The 19173-nt window shown below is 36.0% G+C and overlaps 1 pseudogene; it reads right to left on the bottom strand.

The window, feature by feature from the left end:
• LOC118537219 (large ribosomal subunit protein P1-like) overlaps window positions 1-59 on the bottom strand; it is a 59063-nt pseudogene extending 59004 nt beyond the window's left edge.
• Between the last annotated feature and the right edge of the window lie 19114 nt (window positions 60-19173).

The following is a 19173-nucleotide window of genomic DNA, read 5'->3' as shown; positions in this document are numbered from 1 at the left end:
TTGTAATCAGATCCCCTTGACTCACCTGCTACTCCTCTGCATTCAAGTCTTAATTCCATTTCGCCATTATGTGTACTTATAGTTGGTGTTCTAGCAGGCAGGAGCTGAGAGAGGAAGCGATGGCTGTAATTTCTGTAATTTCAACATGAAGTCATTTCATCATTTACTCAGTGTTCTGTGGCCATATAATCTTACCCTTTAATTTGCCTCATATAATGACAAGTTCTACTTTATTTTATTTATTTTTTAATATTTTATTTATTCATTTGACAGAGAGAGAAATAGCGAGAGAGGGAACACAAGCCGGGGGAGTGGGAGAAGGAGAAGCAGGCTTCCCGCTGAGCAGGGAGCCTGATGGGGGGCTCGACCCCAGGACCCTGGGATCATGACCTGAGCCAAAGGCAGATGCTTGACGACTGAGCCACCCAGGCACCCCAACAAGTTCTACTTTAAAGGGAGGGATTTTCTTTTTTCAAATAGGTGTAAAGATAAATAAATAGTATGTGAAACAAGTAAAGGAAGTCCTTTGAGAGAGATATCAAAGGAGGGGGAAATTATAGGTTGGTCTAGAGTGAAAAGAGCAAGCAGAAGATTCACATGTAGTGTTACTAAGATAAACCATAGAGTATCATGTGTTCATAACAGAAAATTTAATCTTTATGCATGTAATGAGAATTAATATTCTGGCCTTGGTAATTTAAAGTGGACAAAATACCCAAATAATGAAAAAAAGAGGAGAGACTACTGTGATTAAAATGGAAAGTGAACAGGAAGTCTATATATTTGAATGGAATTTAAAATAGTTAAGCCTGGATTCTGAGCCACTCAAAAACCAGTAAGCAAGGGGGTGGGGAGAGGTTAAATTTCCTTTAACTCCATCCCTAGGCCAAAGCTGGTCCACAGCCTGCTTTTGTACTCCCTAGGAATCAAATTATTTTTGCATTTTAAAATGTGTCAAAAAAAAAAAATCAAAAGAAAAATATTTTTGACACATGAAAAGTACAAGAAATTCAAATTTTAGTGTTCATAAGTAAAGTTTTCAATTTTGACAATATAAAATATGTGGATATTTGTTTTTTCCCTTGTTATATAAATACTTATGTAATATCCTTCATTTTATCACCTGGCTAGCGAAGTTTAAAATATTTCCTAATTGTCCGTTTACAGAAAATGTTTTCTAGCCTCTGGCTCAACCCAATCAGACCCACCCTAAAACTGGATACAATTCCTGAAACTGCAGTCACTTGCCAATTGGGGTTGTAGATAGAATAGATTAAGGAAAGTTAACCATTATGCTTCTTATTCAGAGCTTTCACTGGGACAGATGGTACAAGAGAATAATATATATATGAATTAACTTTATTATTTGTAATATGTTATATGAATTTTATATATCCATATTATAATAGTCATTACTTTTGACCAGCATTATAAAAAAGTTGTGCCTATTTTTTTCATTCAATAATATAAAGAAAAAATACTTTGGGGAAGATAGTATATTATAACATCACAATGAGATTCGATCCTATATCAATTTATGATTGACATCAATTCTGACTGATATCAATTTTAATTTTAAGTTGTCAGGTTTCATTGTTGATAACCAGTAAACAATTGTGAAAGCTTTATTAATTTGTGGGGTTTTTTTTCCCTTTTCCCCACATATTTTCTTCAAAATGAACAGCTTTGGGAGGACAAAAATATACACTGCAGGAATTAATAATTGAGTAATTTTTCTGTAACAGCCTTTCAGCAATCAAACACAATCTCTAGATTACATTTTTTGAGGCTAGAGAGCAAATCTAAAATGATGAGAACTGTTTCTTAATTGGTTTTACAAATTTAAACAAAATAGGCACTCTGCAGTATGTTTAGATTATAAGCTGGAGAAAACAGGGATTTAAAATATAAGCAATGGGCGCCTGGGTGGCTCAGTTGGTTAAGCGACTGCCTTCGGCTCAGGTCATGATCCTGGAGTCCCTGGATCGAGTCCCGCATCGGGCTCCCTGCTCGGCGGGGAGTCTGCTTCTCCCTCTGACCCTCCCCCCTCTCATGTGCTCTCTCTCATTCTCTCTCTCTCAAATAAATAAATAAAATCTTTAAAAAAAAAAAAAAAAATATATAAGCAATACATTTAGAAAGAGAAAGAAGGAAGCATGATTCAAATATATTTAACTTAAAGCTAATTTTCTGAATTGCAGCTAAATATCCACTGTTTAGCCACAAAGACAAGGCTATATCATTACTACACACCAGATAAGATGTCCCTTGATAACCCTACCTAAGCAGCATATCTGAGATTTTCATTACTTATACATATAAATTTAAAAATAACTATTACTATAAAAATTACAATGAAAGTAATTGATTCTTAAAAGGTGTAAAGATAAAAAATAAAAAACAAGCAAACTAAGATCAACTTTCTGGTTTTTCATTATAGTAAGCATTTCTTCAAAATTACCTAACATAATGTCTCCCTTCTTTCCTTCCTCCCTCCCTTTCTTTCTTTCTTTCTTTCTTTCTTTCTTTCTTTCTGCTAGGAATAAGGGATGGGGTTTGCTAGGCTTATCTTATTTTAGGTGTTTCAGTGTTCTGTGCTTTAACTTCAGAGCTTTTTGTGTCACAAAGATAAGATAGATAAGCAAAAGGAAGTGAAGCGTTTCCAGAGTTTATTCTAGTCACAAATGTATTTTTTCTATAACATTTAAAATTGATTGTAGTCATTAAAATTAACTCATAGTATTTTCTCCTTGTAAAAAGATAAAACATTACCAATAAGGCTAAAGGAAGTTGTGTCTACCAGTCCGAACCCTTGTGCCATCTAATCTCTGAGTCTAAAGAGCGGAGTCCCGAACTATCAGAATGAGGAAACAATTAATGCGAAGTAAGTACAGGAAATATGTTAATTGCTGTAACCACATATATTATTATTAAAAGAGTATATAATGAAAAATCTGAATAATATATTTTACTATATAAATTGAATGGCAATCCTCTGATAGATTTGTCAAGTGGCTTCCCATTTCATTCAGAGCAAAAGTCAAGTCCTTCCGAGGAGCATGGGGCCTCACTCAGACGACCCTCCCACCTCATCTCCTTCTACTCCCTCACTCATTCTCTCAGTCCAGCTGTACTGGTCTAGTCAGTGCTCTTGAACATCACCAGGCACACTCCCATTTCCGAGCGCCACCACTATGCCTGCTTCCTGAGACAGTGTTCCCCCAGGCATACTCTTGGCAAACCCTCTTATTTCCTTCAGGTCTTTGAATAAAAAGTCACCTTCTCTATAAGGTCTGCCTGGACTCCTTATCCAAGTTTCTACTCCTCCTCCCTGTCACTTCATTTCTTTATTTCACGAAGCATTTTGTTTTCTTTGCTCTCTTTCTATGCATTTTGATTGTTCACCTGGTTTCTTGACTAACCCTTTCATTGGCATAGAAGGAGCTGAATCTGGGTATTTTTCTCTGATATGTTCACTGAGGAATCCCTGGTACTAGAGGAGTATGTGTCATGTAATAGGTGGTCAATAAATATTTGTAAGAGGAGTAAATGTATAAATAAAACCTTTCGATATTTTGAGATTTACTCCTTTCATATGAGACCATTATATGTGGCATAGCTGGTGAATTTGTTCAAATTTTTATTTTACAAATGATATAAGCACATACTAGAATGGCTTGAATCTGAAAAGTTAGACTGAAATATTCCAAGGGTGTCATTAGGACTCTAGGTCTCTCCCTTGCTACTTCTGCTTCAGCTCTGCTATCTGTCTCAGCTTAACTTCATTTTCACAGGCTCTCTGTTGGCAAAGGGTCCTTGGTAGTTTCATGGATTTTGAAGTGCATGAATCTAGCATTTTTCCCAACTGTGCCAACAGAAATGAAGAGGGAGATTCTGTTTTAGCTGTTCATAAGTCTATAACAAACTACTGATGATGGGCATGGGTTGCAATTCTGTAATTCTTCAGGCCGTAATCTCACGCTCGCATGGTAGGAGAGGTTTTCTCAGTTCCTTCTGGACCAATGGTTTAGCAATCTATATGAAAACCTTCACAGGTAAGTATTTCTCCATTTGTACTGAGTTGCAACATCTTCCGAATTTTATAAAATGTGCCTTCAGAAACTTTTTTTGTCTAGAAGTAGAATCTTAACCATTCCAGTGGAGGTTATTGGGGGAATTGAAAACAAAAAACTTGGGGCGCCTGGGTGGCTCAGTCATTAAGTGTCTGCCTTCAGCTCAGGTCATGATCCCAGGGTCCTGGGATCAAGTCCTGCATCGGGCTCCCTGCTCAGCAGGAAGCCTGCTTCTCCCTCTCCCACTCCCCCTGCTTGTGTTCCCTCTCTCGCTGTGTCTCTCTCTGTCAAATAAATAAATAAAATCTTAAAAAAAAAAAAGAAAACAAAAAACTTCTGCCAACCTAGAAAACCTATTCATAAAGTAGTAGAGAAAGAAAATAATTTTATTATTGATTAAGCATTACACCAGAATGTGATGCAAATCACAATCTACTAAAACATTGTAAAAACAGAAAGAAATCTCACCATGTTAGATAACCAAGCAGGCACGAACTATTACATACATGTTCTCAAATAATAATTCTTAAGTAAGAAGATGGAAAGCACCATTTGTCACACATATTCATCTTAAAATCACCTGGTAATTAAGGTGACCATCTGGGTTTGCTAATTGCTTTTAACTGAAGGAAAAATGAACTTCTATTCTTATGACAAGAGATAATTTTACAACTTGGAGGGAGAGACCTATGTTAGGTAAGCTCCTGGCCTCCCACAGAATTTGGGAGGTAGGGACTCTATCTTCCTTGATGACTACATTTGAAAGAGATGGTTCCTGTGTTCCTGAAAAGACATTTCTGGGTCCTGGCAAGAGGCTTATTTAGCAACTAAAAATATTTACATACATTTCAAAGAGAGAAAACACTTAAAATTTTAAGTTTCCTAAAGTAATGCTCTAAAAAAAGGGGAAAGTTTCTTTCCTTACTTTCAACAAGGAGAACTAAGCCTCTTATTTTTAATTTTCATTTCTTCTTTCAAGGTAAGTTTGAAAAAAGAAAAAGTAGAGCAATATTGAATAAAAGAGTGTGTTTCTGTGTGGGCAAGTGTAGTAAATAGTTGATTTTTTAAGGACACAGTGTGAGATGTTGGATGTAAAGAAAGAACCACAATTTCATAGAAGACAACATCTAAACACTGAGCACTTTAGAGCAAAAAGATCCCCATAACAATGGTGAATAATTTCAGAAAACTGAGTATGTAGCGCCCCTAAGAGAATGTTCCTTACCACATTTTTCCTTACAGGCCTAGCCCTATAAATTGCAATTTTGTAACTTATGCTTAGAGATTGTAGCTGAATACTGCCCTTCAAAGCCATACTAGTTCTCATGGTAAATTTTCCATTTTTAAAAATTATACCTCAGTGTCAGACTATGCGTTTTTTTATTCTTTTTTTCTTTTTATTTATTTATTTGACACACAGAGAGAGACAGTGAGAGAGGGAACACAAGCAAGGGGAGTGGGAGAGGGAGAAGCAGGCTTCCCGCCAGGGCTCGATCTCTGGACCCTGGGATCCTGACCTGAGCCCAAGGCAGACGCTTAACGACTGAGCCACCCAGGCGCCCCTATTCTTTTTTTTTTTTCCCTAAGTATCTTCATCTTTTGATTTTTATTTCAATAAATGTAATAAACACTCTGGTTAAAGTGGCAAGACAAGCTAATATGCAAAGTCCTCTTACTCCTAACTCATAGAAATGCAGTTTGCAATATAACAACAAAATCAGCTATATAACTGAGCTTTAAAAAAATAAAATTAAAAAATAAGAAAGTAAATGTAAATCCCTAGATTCCGAAGTGAAAGGAAGAGAAGGAGGAGGAGGAGGAGGAAACACAAAGCCAGAGTGAGTAAGCACAAGTGAACAGTTCAGCTCACCGCAATGCCACAACGAAGTCCGTCTCGTGTACTGGGGTTTTAATGCCTTCACAGCGCGTGCTCATGCGCGTGCGTGCGTGCGTGCGTGCGTGCGTGTTTTGGGAGTGGCAGTGGCGGCAAAGCTGCAAAATTCAGGCTTCTGGGGGATTTAAAACCCTTGAGAAAATGACAATACAAGAGGACAATGACCAGACCAAATAAAAAATTAGAACTCTCACGTAATAACCTCTGTAGTAACCACCCCAGGAAGCTAGATTGCAGCTTCTGGAGCAATCTTCGCCAAACTGTTGAGATTTGGTCAAGAATTACCAGCTTACTAATTTTTGCCCCTCCCGTATAACTCAGGACCAACTAAAGAAAGCCAAATGTGTTTCCCAAACAAATCAAATAAGATGCCTTGCAGCTAGCTAGCCAGCGTCCAGCTTCCCCAGGCAACCAACATCCAATCGGGGCATACCTGAAGCTTTTCCTTTTTTCATTCCAGAAACTTAGGAATTTTAAGCCACTTTGTGCATGCAGAACTCTATAAAAAATAACTCACCCAGAATATAACTCATTACAAAAATATTTAATATCAGCAAGTAAACAAGATTTCCATGCAAGGCAGCACAGGTAACAAAGAACTAAACAAGAAGCTATAGATAATGGATTCTCTTACATTCTATCAAGTGTTTTGCTTTATATTTGGGCCGTGAGTTTCATATAGATTTTTAAGGGAAATATTTATTTACTGTTTAATTTTTATGTTGTTAGTTCTTTTTGCATATCAGTCAGTCTTCAATTGTCTATTCACACTCCAAAAAAGGGTTAGTGGATTTTTGCATTTTTCTCTTTACCATTGTATGGAAAGAACTCCTTTTAGGTTTCTTCTTAGAGCAGGAATTCTGTGAAACAAGGCAGTTTTCCCTTGAGATCTGGGGATTCTCAAAATATCTAAATGTGAAGAATTCTTTCCCAAGAACCTCAGTGTGGAACTAAGCTTTTTGTATTGTTTGTGTGCTGGGCAAGTTGGTTGGTTTTTGTTTTTCAGTTTATTGAAAAAATAACTCAGTTTTGTCTAGTCTGTACTTAATAGCCTTTGTTCTGTCTGGGGATGAGGGAAGAATGATCCAGTTGCCTGGTTTTGTATCCTTCCATGAGCTCTCAAAGTGCAGCCCTGCCTCTCCTCTGTTTTCTGTAGGCAATTCTGATAGGAGCCCCGAGCCCCATCAATGTTGTAATGGGCACACTGACTGTCATATACTCTAGAGATGCCCCAAGTATATTCTAGGAATCTTAGCTTTGGAATTTTCCACATTCCCCTTTCATCTACTCTCTTCTTGAAATTTGATGAATTCTCTCATAAATTGTCACCTCTGACCCACTCTCTTCTCTACATTGTAATATTTTCTTTCTTGCTGCACCTTAAAATTTCATTTTAGTGCAATTTTCAGTAAGTAGAAAGGCAAAAACATATGCTTAAAAGGTGCTTAATTTTTATCATGATCCAAAAACGCTTTTTTAATTTTAATGCTATATATTATAAGTTAAAGAGAGTTTTCCTTCCTCATTTTCTGATATTCATGGTTAAGTGTTGTCTTACCATGTGTCAGGGAAAAATTGCACAGGATAAAGTCAAATGGACAAGGAAGGCTATTCAAGACTATGCAATAGGAGAGAAAGGCCAGAACTGAGTGTGAGCACAACTTCCATAAAACCAAAGTAAGAGGGATGATAAGAATTGAACTGGGAAGTGGACAGGACAGGAGAGAGTTTTACAACATGGATTAAGATGCTCTTAGGCTGCTGTCCTCCTGCAGAAAACTGGGAACAGGGGTGCTACCTTCCTTGAAGTTTGTATTTCAAAGGGATGGCTCCCAGGTCCTTGAGAAATACAGTCCTTGGTTGTAAAACTGACAAGAGCTTTTTAAAAAAGATTTATATCTCAAAGGGGCAGAGAAAGGATTGACAATTACAAGTTTTCTAAAGTAAATGTTCTAAGAAAAGGGAGGTCAGAAGACAAGAATCAAGAAGAAGCATGTCTAAAGTTTTTAGTCAATCTGAGGGGAACGTGAAGGCCATTTTGGTCAAGTGCAATAGATTTCCAGCCAGATTTCATTAACTTCTCTCCTAGATTAGGTCAGTGTTTAATGATTAAAGAGACCATTTGGTAGGAAATCCTAAAGACTGAGACATCTTTCCTAATTTATTGTATTTGTCACACCCTAGACAGTCATTTTGCTTGTGCCACTCAAGGAATGCAGTTCACAATACTAAATAGTATTCTCTTTAAAATTTAGCTTGTCTTCACCTGATTTCATTTTGTTCTATATTAGAGAAATGTCCTTGAAATAAACAAGGCAATGTAGAGTATTTTATGAGTTGTCATAATTCATTGCTATTGAAAAGATCTAGTAAATTATAATGCAGTGCAGGCTCAATATCAATCAGAACCTCAAAGATTGTGAATTGCTGAACAAATATACAATAAGAAATAATTCTGACACTAAATTTCAAATATATTTGGTGGAATGTTAAGACAGTGCATTTATGCACTATAAATTAAATAAAGATTTCATTGCCACAAGAGATTCATTTTCATAAAATAGAACAGGGTATACAATTGAACAAAATTATTTAAAAACTTTTGATTTGGAATAGATGTCCAACTTCTATGTTAGAGGAATGTTCTGGGAAGTTCTTGGTCTTTTTGTTTTTTTGTTATACTCTGACTGTGCTTTCATTGCTTAGGTTGATCCAATAACAAAAATAATTAGAAGTTTTAGAGTTTGGGTAGCTATAATTCAAGGAAATTCTACCTCAGGCTGCAGTGCATAAATAAGCAATAACTCATACATAGGAGTGTGACATATAGTACATATAGTAACTGACAAATGTTTGCCCTTGAGTGTGTTACTGACTTTAATTATTTTAACTGTTTTTTGTGGTGAAGTTATATAACCTGTGCAAATGTAGTCATCAAATAAATGAACACTATCTCAAGAAATAAAGAATAAAAATGTTGAAATTGTCAGATGTTGGTAAAACTGTTAAGTAACTAAAGTTTTGAAGTAACCAATATCTTATCTGTAATATACTTAGCCTCTCCCAATCCCTAGTGGAGGTTTGAAAAATAGAGCTGTAGGGACGAATCTTCCAGAATCTATTTACTCCATCCTTTTGCTTTTAGAAGATTTTATATCATTTTTATCACACAGATAGTCTTATCTCGTTTTATATCTTATCTTTGAATAATATTTTTACTAACACACACATACAAACAAAAACACAGAAAGCTAGATAGTGAAACAAGGAACTGAAAGATTCAGTTTAGGATCATGGCCACATATTCAATCTGTCATTTGATAGAGATTATATACTTTGTCATAATAACTTTACAGGGTTGTAAGAATTGTATTTATTAATATAAAGAAAAACACTTTCTGAACCATATAGTACTATATAAATATAAGACATTGTTATTAAAGTTGAATTTAGTAAACATAAATCCTGAAATTATAATCTTCATTATTAAATCTCGTATTTAAAATATATACTTAACAACTTTAATATATGCAAACCTAAGCCATGGACTCCAATAATCACATATCAAACAACTACAAATGATCTTACTAATTACCTACAAGTTAATTCACTATTTCTTGAAATCTAACCTTCACGAGGAGGTTAATGCCATGTCTTAGCAATATTAAGTCTTGTTTGTGGACCATTGTGATACCTGAGCATAGTTAATCCCATTCCCCTATTATTCCTGCCATGATGGTCAAAAAGATACATCCATGTGACTTTAAACAGTGACGATGAAGCACTTATTACTCCAGGGTAGATAAATATTTAGTGATAGCTCTCAGCAAGTGCAATATTTGAAGAGTAAAGAAGTTCCTCCTAAGACTCCAAGGATCATTTTGACTTCAAGTATTCTAAAACACACAAATTTTGAGCTACTCTTTTGTCATCAGTCACTTCAATAATCAAATGAGTAGTAAAGAAAACATGGGTATATAGCATCCCAAAGATATCCATGCCCTAATTTTCAGGAATTTGTGAATATGTTATATTGAATGTCAAAAGAGGACTTCACAGATGTAATTTAGATTATAGACCTTAAAATAGGGACATTACTCTGGATTATCCATGTGGGTTCAAGTAAGCACATGATTCATTAAAAGCAAATAGCCTTCTCCATTTGTAAGCAAAGAGAGAAGCAAAACAAAAGGACTCAATGCACTGTTGCTGGCTTTGAGCTGAAAGGGTCCACATGTAAGGACAGAAGAGAGACCTTTAGGAGCTAAAGACAGCTGCAAACTGACAGCCATCTGGGAAACAGGGACTCAGGTCCTACAACTGCAAGGAACTGGATTCTTCCAACAACTTGAATGAGTCTAGAAGCATATTCTTTCCCCAAACCTTCAGTAATAAATACAGCCTTACTAAACAACTTGATGTTAGTCCAGTGAGACCTGTATTGAACTTCTGGCCTCCAGTCCTTTAAGATAATAAATTTGTGCTGTTTTAAATGACTTAATTTGTGGGAAATTACTAAGGCAGCAGCAGAATTCTAATGCAATGGGAAACCTCACAAGGAAAATGGGCCACTGTCTCATGATGTACCTGAACTCATTTGTTCAATCATTAAGTTTTACTGAAAGCCAAGTGTGAGACAGGCACTGCATTGTACTGTGACTTGTCAGTGAAACCAAGGGAATTGGAGACATACACCAAAAGCCTGAAATATGCAGAATTAGAATGCAGACTAAGCATGATATCAGCAATTTGTAGCAACAGTATTTACCTCTTCAAAAATATAGTTTACTTTCACAAATTCAATATAGGAAGGAAAAAAGAGGTGAGGGAAAGGAGAATGAGGAAGAGAAAAAAAAGTCAAGAAAAGTGAGATACTAAAGTCCATTTTATCTGTACTTAAGAGGCATTAATTTTTTTGTGTAATGTTTTGGTACATGGAATCACATTCCTTTTTTTGTCTTAATCAAAGAAATTTGTGATTTCAAAAAACAATTGTCAGCATGGATGACACATTATATCCACCATTATTATGGGAGCTTCCACATTTCTTTTCTTTCTTTTTTTTTTTTTTTATGTTTATATCTTTCAAAGAAGATTCAGGTGAAATTTTGTGAGTATATCCACAGGGCAAATTTCTAGAGGCTGGCCTCTTTCAGTTTACTCTGGAAAAATATACTTCTGGAATTTTTATGATCTTTATATAATTTAGACCATTTAATGACACTGTTTTATTTACAAAGAAATTCTCATTTGTATTTACTTAAACTGGAAAGGAATTAAGAAATTATTAGGATTTAACTAAAACAAAAAAGCCTACTCTCACCCTACTTTAACCCATATGTTTTTTCTTCCTTCTTTTCTTCCTTCCACCCTCCCTGTCGCTCTCTTTTTCTTCCTTCCTTCCTTCTTTCCTTCTTTCCTTCCTTCCTTCCTTCCTTCCTTCCTTCCTTCCTTCCTTCCTTCCTTCCTTCTTTCCTCCTTTTGCTTGTCCCTTTCCACCCCAGCCCTGGCCAGCTTTTCATTTTCAGGACCTGAACAAGAATTTTTGGTATTTTAATTACTTAGTCATTAGTAACACAATGAGTGATAACTCACAGTTTATTCTCCTTCCCAATGCCCCTCAATTATTAACGATAGCTATGTTTAGATGTAAGTAGCTCATAAAATGGTGTATATTTTTTGTTCTATCCTCTACTATAAAGATATTTGCAATCCCATCTGGGTTTTTGATTCCCTGTGCAATGTTTGTTTACTGAGATAAACAAGTGATGTATAAAACCATAATGATAATATCATAATTATTGTGATGGTCTATAATTTACCTTACAAAATTTTCTTCTGCAGCTCTTAGAATTTGGATTTTTGGCAATAAATAAATAAATAAATAGAAGCAATTCCTAAATACAAGCAATTCACTATAAACTAAATTTAGTCTATAACACCTACCATCCACACCTGAAATTTTTTCAAAAAAGTCTTGTGATTTTGTTAAGAATACTTCATCATGAGAAAAAAAAAATCATCTTTTTAAACATCACTAGTGTTTTACTACATAAAATGTAAAATTCATTTTGTTGGTATTTTCTCAGTTATTAGAGTAGTTGAGGAGTTGGTATGGAGTTTCTGGCAAGGGAAAGGCAATGTCATTAATTCTGAGAAAACATATTTTTTCTGTTCTCTACTACACCAACTATTTCAGGACCTTTAATTTCACCCAAAGATTCCTCCTCCCATTTTATTTGCCGCTCAAAACTAGTTGTTAGTGGTGGTGGTGGTGGTGGTGGTGGTGATTGTCTTTTGGGAAGAGGACAACTTCTAATTTTTTCCCAAGTTACTAACTTTTTTAATATAAAATGGAAAAGTTAAGACTCAGTGTAATGGTTGATTTAACATTTCTGGATGGGAGAGTACAAAAGCTTCCTTATCTTTCAAGTTTCTCAAGTTTATGAAGAAAAAAAAAAAAACCCTAATTAGATCTACTTAACAGGTTGATACATTTAAATTTAAGACTGAGAACAGGTATCTATTCCTTTCATCAAGTATCTAATCCTCTGGTGTGCATGTAATCAGCGACACAGCACTTTGAATATAATGGAAGTTTGTTTAACTGATATTTAAATGGTACCCAAAAGCCTGAAAATGGCATTTGAACATAGATTGAAATGACTTGTTCTGCACACCTGCTGTGCACACTGAGTACAGAAGAAGTCTGTCTTTAAAAACTTTATGATCTATTGGAATATACTGGCATGTTAATAGGTAATTTATGATAGAGATTTACACTAAGAACTTGGGGAGCATATAGGAGGAAATAAATGCAAGTGAAGTTGGAGATAAAATAAGGTTCCTGAAGTAGACAGATAGGCCAATAAATAGGATGTAGGGAGATAATAATGTATGGCTTCAGGAGCAATGTGCAAGGTAAAAAGCAAGAGAAAGCCTAGGGAATTTAGGAAATTCAAATATTTCAGGATAGGAGGAGTTCAAGGAACAGAGAACAGATTCCATACTTCACATTATTTCAAAATCATAATATCTGTGGGAGTGGGATATTTGTGACCAACTTTTTAAATGGACTTTTCATGCCCACTACCTTTTAGTATTGGTTTTCTTCACAGATATTTAAGGTGGATTTCATCAATGTTAGGCAGCATTTACTCACATTTCCTACTCTGAATGCCATAAAGCTAAAAACAACATTTTCACTTGAGCCTTGGAAGACAAAAATGGAACACAAGCAATCCTCTTGTTATTTAGCTATTTTCTTCTGAAAAGCAAGGATGTGGAGTTGGTTTTGTCTGAAACAGATTTCCAGTATACCATGTCTAGGTTGTGGGTGCTAAGAGGTGATCATGTCAGTCAGTGGGCCAGAATCAGTGCCCATGTCCATCCCCAACTGGTGTGTGTCAAGACACATTTGTGTCTGTGGTGGCGCTAGCCTTCTGGTCCTAGCACCCCGAAGAGTAGATGGAGGAAATGCTTTGCAATGCAGTGAAACCAATGGCAACTTCCTAAAAAGTCATTCTCTGAGTCCACAGAGGTTGTATCTTCTCTGGAAAGTAGGGATTGTCATGTGTGTCCTTCTGAGAAGGCTATTCTTTCATCATTTCCTTCCTTTCAATAGTTTCATAAGTGTAGAATTTTTCATATTAAAATACTCTCTTTTTAAAATATCGTATGGTGGTTTCTGTTTCCTACATGGACTTAACCCTACTCATTGCTATAAACCAAGATGGAGGAAACAATTCCTTGACTAAACAATTAGCACACACCAGTTCAAATAAAGATCAGTAATAGAGATAAACAAAACATATTTAAAGTGGTTTTTATCTGTAGGCAAAATTGGCTTAAGCTATGTATTTGGGAGCTTGTTTATAGCAGTGAATTATTTCATTTCATCCTTATATTTTCTTTACTTCTTAGAGAATAGTTATGCTAGATTCTCCATGCCTCACCAAACAGTAAGTACCTACCTCCATTTTGATATTAACAAAGTTATGATATCTAAAACTTTAAATCTCAGAATATAAAATTAGAAATTGAGTCAATTCCTAATAATCCATATCTGACTCTACATGGTATATTTATTGGTTACAGAAAAGTTATAGGAGAGGGAGATCCTGTTTAAACAAACAGAAAGCTGCCAATATGTTGTTCAAAAATAGCAGGTAAACCAAGCCAGTATGTCAATTGTTGATACATAAAATGATATTATTGAACTATACTTCAGATAATGTTTATAACCAGACATTCTCCAGATACTCTGTTTTTTTTTTCCCCCCCAGGCATATTCCAATACAGATATCTAGGGAATTTAAATATAGTATTCAAGTGAGAGAAGAGGTGCTGATCAATTCCCTGAAGGAATATGTAGCTGAGATATAGGATAATGTTGACAATTTATGCAGATCTGTAAGAGCAAATTAACCTGCACCATGAAGCATGTAGCATCACTAATAAGGTAGAAAGTAGCCTGATCAAAATGAATGATGTCAAATGCCCTGTAGGCACCAAAGTAAAAGCAGGTTCTCCCTTGGAGCAGAGACTCCCACTCTGGCTGCAAGCAGGTAAAGACCTCCTTAGCTTTAGCACAGACACAATTTCACAAGAAGAGAAGATAAAGCTGCCAGTTACAGCTATCAAGTAAGAAAAAGAATGTAATAGCAGGGTGTGATTACTTTCAATGAGAGAAAGGAACAGCCGAAAACCTGCTGTTTCTAAAAATTGTGAAAACACAGAGAAAATACCAAATCATTGACCTCCTCTCTGAGCTTTTATCCATGTAGATTAAAATATTACTGTTGTAATAAGATCACAGTAGCTCTGTTTATTCATTCATTTAGCAAACAAATATATCTTCTGTGTGTATTGCCCTGTGTAAGATAAACAGAGAAAAAGTGACTAGAATATAAAAGACGACGAGAACCATCTAAGAGAAGTGTATGCAACATTAGTGGCTGACATTATGGGGACAGACATGAAGCAGGTAAAAATTACACAAAAATTTTTATAAACTATGTCCCAGGAAGAGAATGAAAAGTATGCAGTAATATAGGTCAGAACCCTAGGGAATTTCATATATGGAGCTTGGAAAAAGAAATGGGAAAAATTCGAAGAACAAGGACAGTCTGATAGTACAAAATTCAGGAGAGGCTAAATGTTTTCAGAAGTGGTATGTCAACGGTATTGAATACAGCGCTTGCGCAGTGTTGTGTAGGTAGAAAGAACACTGGATTTGGCAACTTTGAGGTCACTGGTGGCCTTACCTGGATTGGTTTTTGTAGGTGAAAGATAAACGATTTATCATCTATATAATGATTTCTCTTTTCTTAATCATGTCTGAGGCAAGCTCATCAGCTGAACTGGCAGAAGTGGGGTAAGATAATATGCATTTGGAAGAAGAAGAAGATATGACATAATCTTCCTGGGAATGAGAAAGTGAGTAAACTACTGGAATAGTAGAATGATCAGACAGTGTTGCAGCCCATTTGAATCTTTAGATATTGAATGTGAAGTACAACTGGTGTGTTTGCTTGGATGTGTGATTTAGCTGCTTGATCACAGGCCCATGGAAGACATGTGTTTGTTTGTTGGGAAGAAAAAAATTCTCCTCTACTTTTAGGCTCTCCAGCTGGGCATAAGAATTAAACTAACACAAGATAGATTTGCAGAAGAAGAGCATACAAATTTTATTAAATTTTTACACTTACATGGAAGACTTCACAGGAGAATGAAGACTTGAAGAAGTGTCCAGAGCAAGAAGCTCTTACACCTTTTAGACAAAGAAACAATACATTTGTCAAGAATTGACAACTCAAAGGGATTTGGGCTATGGATAGTAAATGGGAAAGAAGTAACAGGAAGATAAAGTTAGTTTAACAAGGTTTTTGGTATAGATTTGTTGGCCCTAAATTCTCCATCTCTAGTGATAAGAATGTCTTCCTTCCTCCTGGTACAGGGAAGGTAACTTTCACATGAGTTTTATCTTCCGCTCTGTGGAAGAAAAAAGGAGTGTCAAAGTGTCTTTCTTGCATCTGTGGTTTTTTAAGTGCATTTATTTATTTATTTATTTATTTATAAGGATTTTATTTATTTGAGAGTAAGAGAGAGAGAGGGAGAGAGAGAGAGAAACAGAGACACAGAGAGAGAGGGAGAGAACACGAGCAGGGAGGAGGGGCAGAGGGAGAGAGAGAAGCAGATTCCCTACTAAGCAGAGAGCCCTATGGACGTAGGCTCGATCCCAGGACCCTGAGATCATGACATGAGCCAAAGGCAGATGCTTTTTTTTTTTTTTTTAAATATTTTATTTATTTATTTGAGAGAGAGAGAACGAGAGACAGAGAGCATGAGAGGGAGGAGGGTCAGAGGGAGAAGCAGACTCCCTGCTGAGCAGGGAGCCCGATGCGGAACTCGATCCCGGGACTCCAGGATCATGACCTGAGCCGAAGGCAGTCGCTCAACCAACTGAGCCACCCAGGCGCCCACCAAAGGCAGATGCTTAATTGACTGAGCCACCCAGGGTCCCCTTTAAGTGTTTTTAATTCAAGAGGGCACGTACTGCATGGAGCACTGGGTGTTATATGCAAACAATGAATCATGGAACACTACATCAAAAACTAATGATGTAATGTATGGTGATTAACATAACATAATAAAAAATTTCAAAATAATCAATATACTAAAGTGGCATATTTTGGAATGACATATTCAGGTTTTCTTTAAGTTCATTCAGATTTGGAATTTCAGAAAGAAAATATGGTGACAGGGATGAGGAAGGAGCAGAGGATGGATTCAAAACACTTATGGAGGTATGGAGGAGTAATTACATAATGCACCATAGACTCTAAGCTGCTCAATAAAGCAAGTGAAGTTAAGGAAATGGATAATGGACAGATTACGAACAAATTGTAAGATTAATGGATGAGAGGATATAATGTTGCAGAAGTCACAGAAGAGTTGAACTGAAACTCCATGATAAAGCAAACTAAAAGGAAAGAGATTTATTTTTGGAAGACTACGGTTTTTGCATTGAAATTTTTGATAATGAGGTCAAGTTTTGATGATTATAATTGTCCTGAGTGTTATTATAAGAGAGAATAGGTGAAGAAAATTTGGGGAAAATTTTATTAGAGATAAGAAACTGAAAAATTATGTGTTGTGTAAAGTAACTATGTGTATATTGATGTTGCCAAGAATTATGCAACTGTGGGAAAGTAAAACTTTTGAGTTAAGAAGTACATTTTCAGTGGATAAATGGGAGTTGGCAAGAGGTTGGTACATCATGGAAACAAGGAAGATGAGTAAAGTGGTTCATCTGACTGATACATATCTTAAAGAAATGGAAATACTTTTTGGCTTGGAAGATCTGATAGTTACAATAGGGTAAAAGCTATTTGATTCCTATGGAATTGTGGTACGAAAGAAAGTAAGATAAGCACCATGAAATTGAGATGGTCACACAAGAAGTGGAGACTTTAGGGCACACTCAAGTTTCTTTAAGGGCTAGTAGGTAAACATTCTGAGGAGAGTTTCAGGATGCCAATTTGCTTATCACTTATGTTAATCTTCAAAAAACAAAAGACCATAATTTAGGAGGTAGTGATTAGGAACTAGGTCAGTTTAGGAGAGGCAAAGAAAAGTGAGATAAGAGCTCAGGTCATTATGGATGTCTTGAGGCATAGAGAAGAAGAAATATGCAACATCAAGGGATCATTCCTAGTTTACACGGAAGCTGGGTGGTTGGCTCTGGTTCCATGGGTGCTAATGATTGACTCTGAGTAAGTGTGACATCCAGGAGAGTTATACAACCAAAATTCACCTACAGGTGGCTGATTTTCAAGCAATATGGAGTTGTGTGGCAGAAGAGGAGTTGTTCTTGGTTTTTTGTCACTTAACTACATTCTCTCCCCCACTATGTCTGTCTTACCAGTGTCTCATCTCTAGAGTATAGAAGTCCTTTATGGCAGTGACCAGGCATATTTATCTTTCTGCTCTGCATCTTGCCTGCTCTCTGGGAGCATGCAAAAAACAATTTTTGTACTGAATTAGGTAGGAGACATAGAAATTATCTGATAGAAATGTTCCCTATTTAAAATGTTTCACTGTTTAAAGGGTGACTTTAATTATTATTATTATCAATTTATTTAATGAATCACTTTTTAAATTAGGTTCTTTGTAAGAAATTTAGGAAAAAAAGGAAATTTAGAACATCCAATTTGTCAGGATAAACTCAATTTGTGAGGAAAGACACAGAGCGTAAGTAGGTCTGAAGCTGAGGAGCAGCTTTGATTCTTGGCAGAATTTGTGTGTCCACAGCTTTCTGATCAACCTTGTGCTGCTCTATAATCTAATATTTCTCTTTCTCTGTGTTGAAGATCTCACCTCCCTGGTGTGTGGTTTTACTCGGCTTCTTCTTGAAGTAAGCATCAGTGAGACGTTTTGGGATTTTCACTCTACCGAGAGAGAGAGAGAGACAGAGAGAGAGAGAACAAGCAGGTGGTGCGGCAGGCAGAAGACGAGAGAGAGAAGCAGTCTCCCCGCTGAGCAGAGAGCCCATGTGGGGCTTGATCCCAGGACCCTGGGATCATGACCTGAGCCGAAAGCAGACGTTTAACCACTGAGCCACCCAGGTGCCCCAAGATTACCATTCTTAACTTGCCACCAGCATCAGTCTTCTTGGCTTCAGGTTTCTCTTCCTTAGTATCCAGCTTCTCAGATTTTTCACCTGCCATCATGCAAGATGGGAAAGAGCTAATATTTAAATCAAAGTTATTCACACACATACTATAAAGAAGCACCTACTTACGCAAAGGTTTTTAAAACAATGTTCTCCAAAATGCCTTCCCTTTTCAATGACCCACATTTCATTTAGGTGATTCTTTCAGCATTTACCTCATATCTCAAGTTTAGTTACATTTTAATTTTTTGTTTTTAGAAATCATCTATTACATTGAGATGATTTATATTTAAACTCAAATTTTCTACTAAGTCAAAAATTTAGAAATAATAAAAATGCCTACTTCATAGTTAAAAAATATTTTTGCAGTTTTATATTTTACTTTCTTTGAAAATATCAATACACACACACATACACATCCATCACACCCTCAGAATAACATTAATTCCTGAACACTTCATGCTGACATTTGGACTTTTGAATAAACAGTTTTTCAATGGTCTTGATCTAAGATGCATGGAAGTGAGATA

This window comes from Halichoerus grypus, chromosome 4, assembly GCF_964656455.1.
Source record: "Halichoerus grypus chromosome 4, mHalGry1.hap1.1, whole genome shotgun sequence".
Lineage (NCBI taxonomy): Eukaryota > Metazoa > Chordata > Mammalia > Carnivora > Phocidae > Halichoerus > Halichoerus grypus.
The sequence above is the reverse complement of the archived record's forward strand: the minus strand, read 5'-3'. Positions and strand labels throughout refer to the sequence as shown.